The sequence below is a fragment of the Phaenicophaeus curvirostris genome, chromosome 6 (genome assembly GCF_032191515.1).
Source record: "Phaenicophaeus curvirostris isolate KB17595 chromosome 6, BPBGC_Pcur_1.0, whole genome shotgun sequence".
Classification (NCBI taxonomy): Eukaryota; Metazoa; Chordata; class Aves; order Cuculiformes; family Cuculidae; genus Phaenicophaeus; species Phaenicophaeus curvirostris.
In genome coordinates, this window is record NC_091397.1 from 37,012,237 (window position 1) to 37,026,243 (window position 14,007).

General features: G+C 45.6%; 1 pseudogene; it reads right to left on the reverse strand.

Moving 5' to 3' along the window:
* Window positions 1–1,479: 1,479 nt before the first annotated feature.
* LOC138722329 (mitochondrial coenzyme A diphosphatase NUDT8 pseudogene) lies at window positions 1,480–5,816 on the reverse strand (annotated as a pseudogene).
* Window positions 5,817–14,007: the final 8,191 nt, after the last annotated feature.

The window sequence follows — 14,007 nt, forward strand, 5'->3', positions numbered from 1 at the left end:
TAGTGTCTTTGTCTCTCTCAGGGTTTGACTATCCCAGCATCTCTGAACTTCCTTTTCTAAGGAGCTGTGGCATAAGTAGAAAAAATTATGGGCTTCCTGAAAATCCTCAAACTTGTGCCTTGGAAGATGCATGTATTAGTTATTCTTAATGGCACCAGAATATATTTCTTCTTGGTTTTATAGCACACCTCCATTTATTCCCAGCCTAATTATGCAATTTAGCACCTGCAGTGTCCTGTTACCTGAGTTTCACACTCAAATGACACTTTGCAGTTAACTTCTGTTTGTGCTTCAGATAGGCCTAAATTCCCCTAAAATTTGAAGAATGCTCTCATGGATTTCTTCACAGGTCCTTCCTTGCAATGAACACCTCCTTATCTTGTCTGCTTTGGTGAAAGAGCCAACCTGATTTTTCATGTTTTCTCAAGAACCTGTAAGTTTTGTGCAAAGGAGGAAGCCAGCCCTGAAGGGGAGGTAGAAGCATCTACAAAAGGACTGTTTGAAAGCAATCCTTAGATTACCTAAATTCTTATTAATCAATGTAATTGATTACTGAGCATTTGAATGGCTTTAAATTCTCTTCATAGTTTCTGTGATACATCTGTCAGATGTATCAATGCAGAAAGTTCTATTAAATTGTTAACTTAGTATTTCCTACCTGAAACCAGAACAAAGACCAGCATTCAGTTGAATTCAGTTTCACCTGCTACAGAGCCCTGATCACTGATGTCTCAAAAATGGCTCAGATGGGCTCATCAAAACCACTTACTTGTTCTCTACACTAAGCTGGATTTAGCTACTCAAAGTCAAACTTTCTTGCAGGTAAGATTGTACCTAATAGGTGATCAGTGTCATTTAACACTATGAGCTGTATGAAGCCCCAAGCCCCTGATGATGTTGTATTTTGTATCACCTATGAGAAAAATCCCCAGTGTAGATCTGGGTTTGCAGGAAGAAAGCATCAAGATCTTTTTCTTTGTAAAAAAAATGTTGATTTGTTGCTTTCCCTAGCAGAAACTCTTTTAGTCATAAGAAGTTGATTGATAGGAGTTAGGCCAGGCCGAAAAAAATATCTATGTGTGTAGGTTGTCTCGTGTAATCTGAATGTATTTGAAACCCCCTTGAGATGAGTGGAAAGACTCCTTGTGGCTCTAGGTGAGAAACACCAACCAATTTGGGGGCAGAAATAACAAGCATGTGAATTAGTTCACAGTGCTGTGAAAATTACATCTTGCATTAGAAACTGATCTCTACTTTAAACAAAGAGAACCCTGATAGCATCAGTGTCAGTAAACTGATATTATAAAGTCTATTTTTCTTTTTTTCTGGATGATGAAGCAGTGAAGATGGGAGTGTTAGGGCTTAGTCCCAGCCCAGCTTGACTGCCAGCTAAATGTGAACAGTTGTGGAGGGCCCCATTTCCTTCCCTCTCCCCACCATGGGAAGGGCAAAGGCAAATGAGAGAAAAAAACTTGTAGGTTGGAAACTAAAACTGAAACAACTTTAATGAAACAATAATAATATTAAAGAAAATAATAAAATCTATACAAATACACAAAATTGCTTCCAGTGCACACCTCAAGGACTACATCACCACTGATGCTACAGAGCAGGCACAGGGAAAAGGTCCCAGGCTGGACTCAGCAGCAGGAAGGAGTTGGACCCAGGAACAGAGTTCAGGAACACATGGATCTTGGATCAGGGCAAAAAGACAGACAAGGTTCTCACTAAACATCAGCCATCAACCAGAAAGCTTAACCCTTGTGATCCCTCAGTCTTATCCCAAGTGTGATGCATACGGAATGGAAAACTGTTGGTCAGTTTGGGGTCACCTGTCCTGTCCATTCCTCCTGTAGGTGCAACTCTTTCTCACCCCTTTCACTTACGGTTTTCCACCAGCTTGAATCACAGAATCACCAGGTTGGAAAGGACCCACTGGATCATCGAGTCCAACCATCCCCATCAATCACTAACCCATGTCCCTCAGCACCTCAGTGGGACCCCAGTCCCATCCTCGTGCCACAGGAGGTTCCAAATATGGCTTTGTTTTTAACCAAATCACAGCGTTTGACGGCACCCGCGGGCGTGGTGGCTTCCGAGGTCCATGTGAAGGGGGACACCACAATCTGCTCCGAGGAAGCTCTTCCAGCACCCACCACCCCAAAAGTGTGGCCCTGGGGGTCACCCCCTCCTGGGGTGGGACAGCACGTGGGTTTGCTTGCGGTAGCGGCCGGGCGCGAGCAGCTCCAGGGGGAGCTCGGTGACGCTGGCCGTGAGCCCCCAGGCGCGGCGGGGGCCGTCGAGGAAGACGGGCAAGGTGCAGGCGTAGCGGCCGCCGGTGCGGAAATGCCTGTAGCCCTGGTTCTCCTCGCGCAGGAGGTGATCCAGGGGCGGCGGGAAGACCTCCACCTCGTCAGGGTTGGGGGTCAGCGTTAGGTCCTCCAGAGGTCCCAGGTTGGCCACGATGGCAGCCACCAGCTGCCCCCACACCGCGTCCTCCGGCAGCCGCAGCCCGAGCTCCTCCCGCGTCTCCCTCAGCGCCCCGCCCCCCCCCTTAGGGAAGCTGACGTCGCCGCTGTGGGGCCCCGCGAGGCGGCGGGAGCGAAGGGTGAAGAGCAGCGCGGGGCGGCCCCGCAGCGAGCACAGCGGCACCAGCACCGGCACCGCGGCACCGCCGCCCCGCCCCGCCCCGCGCCGCGCAGCGAGGCCCGGCAGCGCCGCTCCCACACCGGGCCGGGGGGCCGCCAAGCGGCGAACCCCGCCGGCGTCGCCCCGGGAACCAGCACCGCCTCCTCCCGGCTCCAGGAACCGGGGAGGGACTGAGAACCGGTACCGCCTCCCCCTGGTACTGGGGAAAGGCCGGTTACCGGCACCGCCTACCCCTGGAACAGGGGAGGGACCGGACACCGGCACCGCCTCCCTATAGAACCGGGGGGGACTGAATAACTGCGTCTGAGTGATGGCCTTTCTGAATCCCAGTGCCCCGTGTTACCTCTTCTAGAGAGAAACACTGTCTGAAAAACACGTAATTAACTTTCAGAAAATGAAGTTACTCATACGAGGCTTAGATGAAGTTAGAAAGCTGATTCTACTTCAGCTCAAACCAGAACAGGGAGAGAGGAAGAGAAAGGGGGCTGTTCATCCGCAGGTGTTCAGATCTCAGTATTCAACTTTTATTTAAATGTGGCTCTGTCTTGCCTGATTCATGCCAGCTGATACAAAAATACTTAGGGCCACGTGCAGCATTTTGCTTCAGAAGTGTAGGCTATTTTGATTAGAAAATCAGATAGTAAATCATATGAGACACATATAAATGATGTTCTAAAAATGGCTGGCTTGCAGGTCGAAGAACATAATAAAAATGAGTGTATTACTAACATTGTCCTGCAGATGTCATGTAAGTTTATACTATAAAGAATTTCCATTTAAGCTAGAGAGCTAAACATACATTCTAGCCTGATAAAATTTGTAGTGGTACCAAGACCATGGTAACTGCTTGAGTATGAAAAAAAGCTTCCCCAAACAGGCAGAGAGAATCATAGAATCATAGAATAACCAGGTTGGAAGAGACCCACCGGATCATCAAGTCCAACCATTCCTATCAAACACTAAACCATGCCCCATAGCATCTCGTCCACCCGTGCCTTAAACACCTCCAGGGAAGGTGAATCAACCACCTCCCTGGGCAGCCTGTTCCAGTGCCCAATGACCCCTTCTGTGAAAATTTTTTTCCTAATGTCCAGCCTAAATCTCCCCTGGCGGAGCTTGAGGCCATTCCCTCTTGTCCTGTCCCCCATCACTTAGGAGAAGAGGCCATCACCCTCCTATCTACAACCTCCTTTCAGGTAGTTATAGAGAGCAATGAGGTCTCCCCTCAGCCTCCTCCAGAAATACCACCTTTTCAATAATGTGGGAACCAGCAGCTGTAAGGTCAGGTAATGGAATACATCTGCTGGACAGGCATGATTTCAATGCATATTTACAGGTCTTTAATTACTGGATCCGTCAGTAAGAGATGGAAAATACTGGAGCTTCCATTGCAGTACTGGGTAACTCCACACTGACAGGATCAGGTGGAAGCTATGTCACAGGAATCCCCTTTAATGTTCAAGGTTCAAAATTAATTGGAAAAAAAATTCTAAAGGAAGAGCAATAGTGGTATTGTTGTGGAGTGAAACATCATCCTACACTTGGAGCCTCCAACACTTTAGCCAATAACAGATAAGGAAAGAAGCTGATCTCTGGCTAGTATCGTATCTTGGGAACAAATCTAGGAGAACAGGGCTCTCACTACCATGAGCAAAGACATATCTGGGCAGAAATGAAGCAATGGGACCTTGGGCTAAAAACAAGATGTAAATCTGCAAGTGTGAGGCAGTGAACTGATGAAGCATCTTGCCTGTGACTGCGGTACTATCTCTGCTGCTGATCACAAAGTATCTTACTTAAAGAAAAGCTTTAGCTACTGATGCAGGACTTCCTTAACACTGAAAGATGCTGTGGATAGCAGTATCCATTTGCAGGGTACCACCATTTGCATGAACTTTCATACAAGGGTGCAGAAGATCTCTTATAGCCTCCAAAAACCTCAAGGAATTTAAAGGACCTGCCATTGGGTGATATGAAACTGAATCACTCACTGAGGACATGTTGCTGCTGTGGGTGCTTCTGGCTGCATCAGCCCTTTGCTGTAAATGTGAGTTGCAGGGGTTTAGGAGAATCCCAGTTTGTGAGCCACTGGGGCTGGTCACTGCAGTCACAACAGTGCTGTTTTTCTGCTTTCCTTGTAATGGAGCTGTGTATGAACACAAACCAGAGAAGCTCCAAAGCACGTTATTTTCACACAATCAGGGGCTCCTTAGTTTTATGAAAAATCTTACTGAGAAAATTTTGGGGTCAAGAACGTGAGGACATAGACCATTTGTACTCTGACAACAAATATAATCACACAGCAGCAAGAGGCCACCTATTATTGTGCTACTCAGATCACATAGCCTTAGAAAACCACCAGGCTGATGACAGAGAAATCTCTATGCTCACAAGGGCTGGAAACCTTACCTGACTCTCACGGTCCTGCTTGCCAGGTAACATTAGGTGTCATTAGGATGACAAGTTGTGAAAAATAGCATACAAGTGCTGCTTGGCTAACCTGGAAAGAAAGGCACAAGCGACTCAGTACATCAGTGTGAGGTAGAGTCTAGGTTTAACCCTATATCCCTCCTTGCTGGGTGCAGCCCAGCTCTCTGCCTCCAGCAGCAGGGAACAGCAAGTACCTGGAGGAGGCTCTGAGAACAAACACCCAGTAGCAATTGCCCAAAACCACTTTCGTTATCTCAGTGATTGAGGGCAGCAATTTTGCCTGCTTTTGAGGGGCATCTCTTCTGTCCTCTCATAACCAATGTAAGTTAAAAATCTGGATGTGAAGAACTGAATTTAAAATCTAGCACACATAAATCAAATGTCGGGGAAAAAGAAAAAAAGGTGATTAAAGGTGACTATTCATCATCTAAAAAAATTCCTTGGGGAAAGAAAGGGGAAAAAAAGTTTGCCTCAGTAGTGCCTCTCTTCTTATAGGTTTGGGGTTTGTTTGGTTTTTTTTTTTTGGGGGGGGGGTTGTTTGTCTTCTATTTATTTGTTAATCAAAGCGCATGGCTTGTGCAACGTTAATACATCCACAACTCGTACAGTCTCATTGGTTGATTTTCTGCTGCTCAGAACTCCTTTGCCCTCACTTGAGTCTGTGTCTGTCCCTGCCCCTACCTTTGAAAAGAGGCCATGAGGAGGGCAGTGACAATGTGGCTGCTGAGCGCTTTCATCCTGGTAGCTGATTTGTCTTGTACGTGCCTGCTGCCTGCATGTCTGCAAAGGCAGTGCTCTCTTTCCTCAGCTTCATACTTCTAATTTTTCTCTTTCTTTCATGCAGGCAGTTCTGCACAAGTCTTACAGCAAAGTCCCATATCCATCACCAAGCCAGAAAGGAAAACAGTGCTAATCAACTGTCATGTCTCCGATCCTGATTTTAACAACGTTTTCATTCACTGGTACCAAAAGAGGCCCAATGCAGCTCCCAAACGCATTGCCTACATTTCCACCAGGCTCTTCCTTGAAAACAATTCTGATGAGGGAAAATTTAGTGTTGAGAAGGACCTCACCAAATCTGTCTGCACCCTGACAGTGAGCAAAGTAACTCTGCAAGACTCTGCTACCTACTACTGTGCTAGGTGGGACGCACAGCAGTAGAAAGCCATAGGGGACCTGCACAAAGATGTGCTCTGGTTTCTGAGCCAGATCCTGAAGTGTTTGGCAACACACAGGAACATCTCTGCCCTACTTTCCCCATCAGCCTTGAATCACAGTCTGTATGGGCAGCCAGGTACCAGAGTCACTGTTGAGCTAGTTCGTGCTTCGCAGACTCACACTACAGCCAGCACCAGCACAATGTTATTTCACTTTACCAACAAAAGGGGCATTTTTCATAGGTCTGGCTGGATGAAACTCGCTCTGGGTGAGTTTACAGGATATCAGTGTGGGCTAGCTATCTTCCCATTCTTACTAGCCTTGGAGCTACATCTTTGGAATAAATCCCATGCTACATAATTTATGTGGCAGAACAGAAGGATATAAGTGAAAATAAGGTTGAAGAACTGTGCAGGACTGCCAATGCAACATACCCATTTTGTACTTCTCTGCTGGTAGAGAATCTTGTTTTATTTTCTCTTGTGCTTTAACCTAAATGAAGGCTTGATCCAATCCAAAAAGAAAACAAAGCCTCTTGATTAACTGCAGTGGGGCTTCTCATTCAACACGACAGCAGACCTGCAAAACAGATAGCAACTGTACAACAGATTTATGTTTTCATTTTGCAGACAGAAAGACATTATTTAAGTTATTTTCCCCCTTCTCAATTTACAGCCAAAGAACTGATTGAAAGATAAAATTACAGGATCACTGTGTTCTGATCCCAAACAATCCAGTATTGCTAGCCTCCAGAGCACATTGAGCACTGGGGTACCAGTTACATTTCACAGAAGAGTGAAAGATCAAATTCCTGTCAGAACCATAGAAGAGCAGTTACTGAATCTATGTGACAATCCTTGAAAAAAGAAAAACCTGTCTGATACAAGTAAAATAACATTACAAAAGAGAAGTGGGAATTGGTTTAATTTTCTTTCCAAAGCAGCAACCTTGACTCCGAAGAATGACTCTCAATTGCACAGAATAAATGCTGCACTTTTATTGCCCAATTCATCTTTATTTTAAGCTAAGCCTATGGGGGCTGTAGAGCTTTTGTATTTCTTTGTATGACACCCAGCATTTGGAGATGTCTCCCTGGGGTGTAGCATCTCATCTTACCTGTGACAAGAAGCAGTCACAAGCACAGCAATGCTGCTTCTGAGCTCCCAAATGGCTGCAATGTATTTCCTTGACCTTTGGCATTCAACCTATGGGATGGGTTGTAATTTGAGAGATATGATTCCTTTAGCCCTATGTTATTGGCAGTGGACCTGAGGAAAAGTGTCTGACTGCAACCATTGGTTAGCAGACTTCAGCTGATCTAAAAGCAGTGGTAAAATTTGCTTCAGACTACAAAATTACCTTGTGAATGTCTTTCTCTGTGTGTGTTTGTGTGTGCACACACGTGCGTGTGTGTGAGAGAGAGCGAGAGAGAGAAAGAGTAGGGGAGAAAAGGTGAGTTTATGCCACTTGGTAAAAGCTATAATCAGACTGTTAACACTTAGCAGGGTTCAGTCATGCTGCTCTGTCTCCAGGAAAGCCTCTCCGGATGATGCCCAAGTAAGGCATTTCCTTTGCTCAGCCACAGCTGGGAGAGCTGTGACCTTCCTCCCAGAGGCAGACACCAGCAAGAGCCCACAGGATGCTGCTGCTCCTACTCCTGGCCCTGGCTGCAGCCTGGTCTCGTAGGTTCCTCTTGTCCCCATAGCATCGGGCAGTAGCAGGAGACATTTCATATTTATGAGTGTCAATGAATAGCAGGCTAAGATCATTTGTTCTGTTTTTTTCATCTTCTCTTAGATGGACAAGTGCTTCTGAAACAGAGACAACCATCCATTATCAGAAGGCAAACTTATACTGCACGGATTGAGTGTATAGTCGAGGGCATACGTGACTTCAGGTCTGCAAACATACATTGGTACCGACATACACCCTCCAAAGGTCCGGAACGGATTCTGTATATTGGATCAGATCAAACTTTTTATGAAGATAGTTCCTATAAGAACAAGTATGTTTCTTCCAAGACAGACACAAATAGCTGCGCTTTCTCAGTCTTTAACGTCAACTCCAATGATGAAGGTACCTACTACTGTGCCTACTGGGAGTCACACAGAACTTAGAGACCACAGGCAGCCTGCACAGAAAGCTGCCTGTAACCTGAAAGGCAGGCCTTCTGTCAAATGCAGAGAGCCACAATTGCAGCTTCCTGCCTCTCAAATATCCCAACAGGCTTACACTGAGTATATAAGTAGAAATAACAAACAAGAGGAAACAGTAAAGAAATGCAGCATGCTACAGCCTAGCTGGTATAACACGCTGTGCTGGGGGAAAGGAGCACTCCCATAGGTGATGGCAATGACAGCTGGATTACACAGTAACACAGATCATCTTTGAAGACTATAGATACTTCCCCAAATGCAGTCTAGCAAAAAAAAAAAAAAGCAAATGGCAGGGAAGGATCACAAGAGAAGGCTATTACCACTGAAGATCTAGCCTGGAAGACTTCAAACCCAGGTCATGGTGGAGATACTGATGATACTCACCACTGCTCACTCCCGACTACGATCACGTGGTGGTGATGACTGCTTGTAACACCAATACCCCTTATGATCCCTTGTTATAGGCAAGGAACTGTTACACTGGGCAACAGCTGAGGAGACATTCCCAAGAAAGGGTTGTGAAGACTGTTCACAAGAGAAAGCTGCAGACTAAATCATGGAATATATGGAAATGGTCACACAGCAATGCTCAGCCAGAGACCTCACAGTGAAAGTTCACTTACATGACAATAGCATTCACAAGGTCATGTCCATGTAAGTGTTCCGTGCAACTAGAGCTCAGAATTTCCTCTTCTCAGTGGCAGTCCAGCCCCAGTCCAAGGTTCATTACCTAAGTTCAAACAGGCCCAGCCATCTTCTCTGAAAAAACTGCTGCAGAGTCTTCTTGCCACTTTAGCTTGGCCTTCGGAGACACCTTCTCTGGCTTTCATACTTAAGTGGACAATTAATAGCGGTAGAGTCTTCATGTCAGCAAACTCCATGCTTATGATTTTGTTGTGGGTCTTTCATTGTAGATGGCTACACTACAGGACCTGACACAAATCCATGTATCCATCACAAGGACAAGAGAAGAATATGAACTTATTGTACTAGTTGTGAGATGAGATTTGGTTGTGTACATTGCTATTGACAAAGACCTAAAAAACACCCTGAGTAAGTTCTCTATTTTCAGTCAGAAAATGAGAAATCTTTCCCAGGGAAGAGAGTACTACGTGGTGGCTGCTGCCTGGGTGACTGTGTTCCATGAAGTCTTTGCAGGGTAGCCTGTGTTAAGTCTATGCTGAGCTCTTTTTCAGGGCTCTGAAATGAAGGAAAGTACAAGAAAAAGCAGAGGACAGCAAACAGCTGGCTGGGAGACAAGCATGATTCACCCTGGCTTTGCCACAGCCATAAGGGCTCTCTTACAAAAGAGTTTCCAGCTATATTTTTCCTATTTGGTGCTACAACCCCATCATGAAGGAAGGCAGGCACTTATACACAGTACCTGCCCAACCACCTTGCTACTGGCAGGACACTACTGCCAGAGGAACTGGCCATGAGGAGCTAGGACACAGTCACAGTAGAACACCTTGGACACAAACTGTGTCTAGGGTAGATGGATGAGGCTGACCAGACCATAGGGAGGTGTATCAAGTAAGAGTAAGAGGTGATAGTTCACTATGACTTATACCATTTGTGCTCTCAAAAAAAAGCCTGGTGAAATGTCAGCTTTGGGGTGTCTGAGAGAACATTCTTCAGAAGTGTCAGACTGAACAACTTGTGGTTTTATGTGTGATCTCAGCAGGTAAGTCTGAGAGGAATAGATGAAGAAATAGATGAAAAATTATTTCAGATGGAGCATTTTAGGTCCTTTCTACACTATTACTGTTGTGGTTTAACCTGTCAGTAAGTTTGACCCCCTCTATGCTAGCAAGTTGAAGAACAACCATTGGATGTGTACTGGATTAGTCATTTCCTCCTTCCAGCCATTTGACAATTTTGCCACCTGAAGGGCTTTATAACATATTTGTCTCTATTTCATTTCCAGGTTTGACCCACACAGGCAGCATGTTCCTGCTTCTAGCCTTTCTTGCAACTTCTTTGTGGTCCCGTAAGCCCTTTTTCCTCTCCCCTCTCCTTCCTGTATGCCAAGGACACAGTTCAGCACTTTTTTCTCCTCACATGATTTCTCTTCTTCCCCTTCCAGGTGGACACGCACAGTTAGTGCCAGTGCAGACCCCGGAGATACAGAGGCAGGTAAAGGGCAGCTCTGCCAGCATGACGTGCCGAATGATTGACGGATTTATTGTGCACTGGTACAGGCAACTTCCCAGAGAGCCACCAAAAAGGATACTATACGTGTCAGGAAATTCACCTAGTTTTGATGACCACAGAGACAGAAGCAGGTTTCAAGTTCAGAAGCATCCTACTGACCCACTTTATAATCTCACAATACATAATTTAATCCTGACGGACTCTGGCACTTACTACTGTGCATATTGGTATTACGACGGCAACACAGCATTAGACAGGCAAAGATAAGTCGTACAAAAAGTCATTTTGCATTCTGAATCATAAGCCCTGACCTCTGCCAAAAATTCATAGGCTCCACCCCTCTCTCATTATTTTCTGCAGCCAAATAGGAAAAACAATTTATCATGACAACTGTTAAATAGATCATGTTAACAATCAGTCTGTCGTTTAAGTACACATGCTTATCTCTAATATCCAGAAACTGGAGGGTCCCAGTCACTTTATCATAAAAATACGGGACTTTGCTCTTAAGATGAAGGCTTAATTGTACTGAAAGCACTCACCTGACAGTGAACACAGCCTGTCTGCGTGTGTGTAAACAAACATGAGCAGTAAATTTCTCTTCTCTATTAGGATCCTTGGAGCAAGCAGAGAAACATATCTCCATTCCCACACTGTTTTCTCTTGAAAAAAGTGACATGAATATAAAAGAAGGAGAGAAGACCAGGTGATCTTGTATATCCTCCTTCATATTTTTCTTTTGTCTTCCTATGTGTTTCTGTCACTGCAAATTCCTACGATGATCCAGAAAACCTAACTTTATCATCACAGTTTCTCACTTGACGTGTCCAGGACAGAACCAAAATCCTTAGCCACGGGCTATGAACCTGGCAAGCAGAGACCCTCAGGCCCTTCTGGTTAAATCTGCCGAGTTGTGCAAGTCAGGTTCCATGATCAAAGACTAGTTTTAGGAAAGCTGTCATTTGTCTGACAACTAACTCAGAAAACTGAGATAGTTTTTTACATCCAGGTTAGGACAGAGTACACGTGTTCAATGTTCTGTGAGATATTCCTCTAATGAGTCCGTACCTTCAAAAATGAGAACAAGTACCTCTATAGTAACAGTATTCCAGTTCTACGGACTCTGAATATAATGAGGATTCCTCACTAGGAGGTTTCTGGAGTAAGCTAATAGCAACTTCCTAATGCAGTTGACTGAGCAGCTAATAAGGAAGGGTGCTCTGCTGGTTCTCCTACTCACAGAGAAGGGAGAACTACCTGGGGATGTGAAGGCTGGCAGCAGCCTTGGCTGCAGTGGCTATGAGCTGGTGGAGTTCAGGCTCCTGAGTGGAAAGGACAGGGCAGAAAGCAGGACCTTGGACTTCAGGAGAGTGGACTTGAACTTCTTCAGAGATCTGCTTGGAAGAATCCCATCGGATAGAGCCCTGGGGAGAAGAGGTGTGCAGGAAAGCTGGTTGAGTTGAATTTGTCAAAAGACGTACAGAGAGATGAGAAAGGATTCTGCAAGTGCATCAGCAGCAAAAGAAAGACTAAGGAAAGCTGCTGAACAGGGCAGGAAAACTGCTGATAACTGACGTAGAAAAGGCTAAGCTATTCAATGCTTTCTTTGCTTCAGTATTCACCTTTAAGACTGGCCTTCAAGAATCACAGCCCCAGAGACCAAAGGGGAAGTCTGGAGCAAGGAATACGAACCCTTGGTGGATGAGGATCGAGTTAGTGAGCACTTAAACTGAACATAAGTAAGTCCATTGCGCCTGACAGGATGCAACCAGAAGTGGTGAGGCAGCTGGTCAATGCCATTGCAAAGCCACTCTCCATTATCTTTGTAAGGTCACATCAATCAGCACAGGTTCCTGAAGACTAGAAGGCAGCAAATGCTGCTTCTATCTTCAGGAAAGACAAAAAGGAAGACCTGGGGAACTACAGGGAGGATGGTTTCATCTCAATCCCTGGGAAGCTGATGGAGCAACTAATCCTGGAGATCATTTCCAGAAACATGAAGTTGAAGAAGGTGATTGGGAGTAGTCAGTATGGATTTACAAAGCAGAAGATAATTAGATAGCTCTGTATGATGAAGCTATCGGTAAATTTCATCAGTGACAAGTCTGTTGGGTCTGGAAAGGTAAATCATTGAAGGACGCTACATCTACTGCATGCGTCCTCTTGGCATAGACACCATCAATTTGATCTGTAAATAAGTCTACTGGGAGATCTGCTGTGTTAGAAAGCTATAATACAAAACCTAGATGGCATCTGTAATTTAGACATGTAATTATGTGAGACCCAGTCACTACTATATTCCTTTACTCGTCATCTGTGATCAAGAGCCTGATGCATTTCTACTACTGTTTTACACATATCCCAGTAGTTTTTGGTGACAAAGGCTTGATTTCAGATTCTCAGCGTTCAATTGCCAGCAGTTTTCACTCTGATTAACTATGGTTGCCCACACAGGAGACTGTCACGGGACACTACTGGGACAAGTAATCTTTACTCTGCATCTTTTTCCTTTCACATTTAAGTCTTTTTTATAGCTCTCTCTTCCTTGTCACTTTGTTGTGCCTGCCAGTCCTTAAGCCATTTCTTCTTTTCATTCCCCTCAGGGTGGCCTGACAGAAAATTAAACAGAACCATAGTCCTTCACTGGAAAGAGAGGGACCCTCCCATTGCCACCATGCAGAAGCAGGTGTCTCTCCTTGCTTGCCTCTCCCTGAAGCCCTGCGCTCATGGGCATCTTTCAAAGCCAGTCAGCAACATGTACTTACCGCTGGCTTGCTGCAAGTGGCTGATTGTGAGCAGGGCGGAGGACAAAGCATCTTGTCTCCCTTGCATCCAGTGAGCTGCAGCCCAGGCTCACCGGACACAGGGCAGCACTCTGCAGTACCAGCCCTGCTCATTGATATCCCCCTCTGTAACAGCTGTTGACAGCAGCCCTCTCTGGGCTCATGTTTGTTTTCACATCTTCCTTTCCAAGAAGTGCTTGCATCTCATCTGAGCTTTGAAACAGAAACCCTGTGGTGGTGCATTTCCTCCCACACTCAAAACCAAGGTGGAGGTGCATCCCTGCAGTGCAGCTGCCCCAGTCACCTCTCCACACCCCTGTGGGTGATGGCATGCACTCACCACCCAGTAGTGTGAACTTCAGGCTGAAACCTTTATGCCCTCATACACAGCTGGAGTTTCACTCACAGCCCTTCTTCATTGGCTCTGGCTCAAGTTTTCAAGGTTCACAAACCTTGGATTTACCAGAGTTTCTCATACTTACCTGAAAAGTAGACAAGACTACAACCTTCTAACCAATTTTAGTACTTGCCAGCCTGGACCAGATTTTCTGCAAATGTGCCCCATCTGCTTGCACACAGAAGACCCATCACAGAACACTGCTCAGGAGAGGCCCCTCCTCCTCCCACACAACCCTGTCTCCATCTGGGGTCCATTTCACCCTTCTCTGAATCTCAGC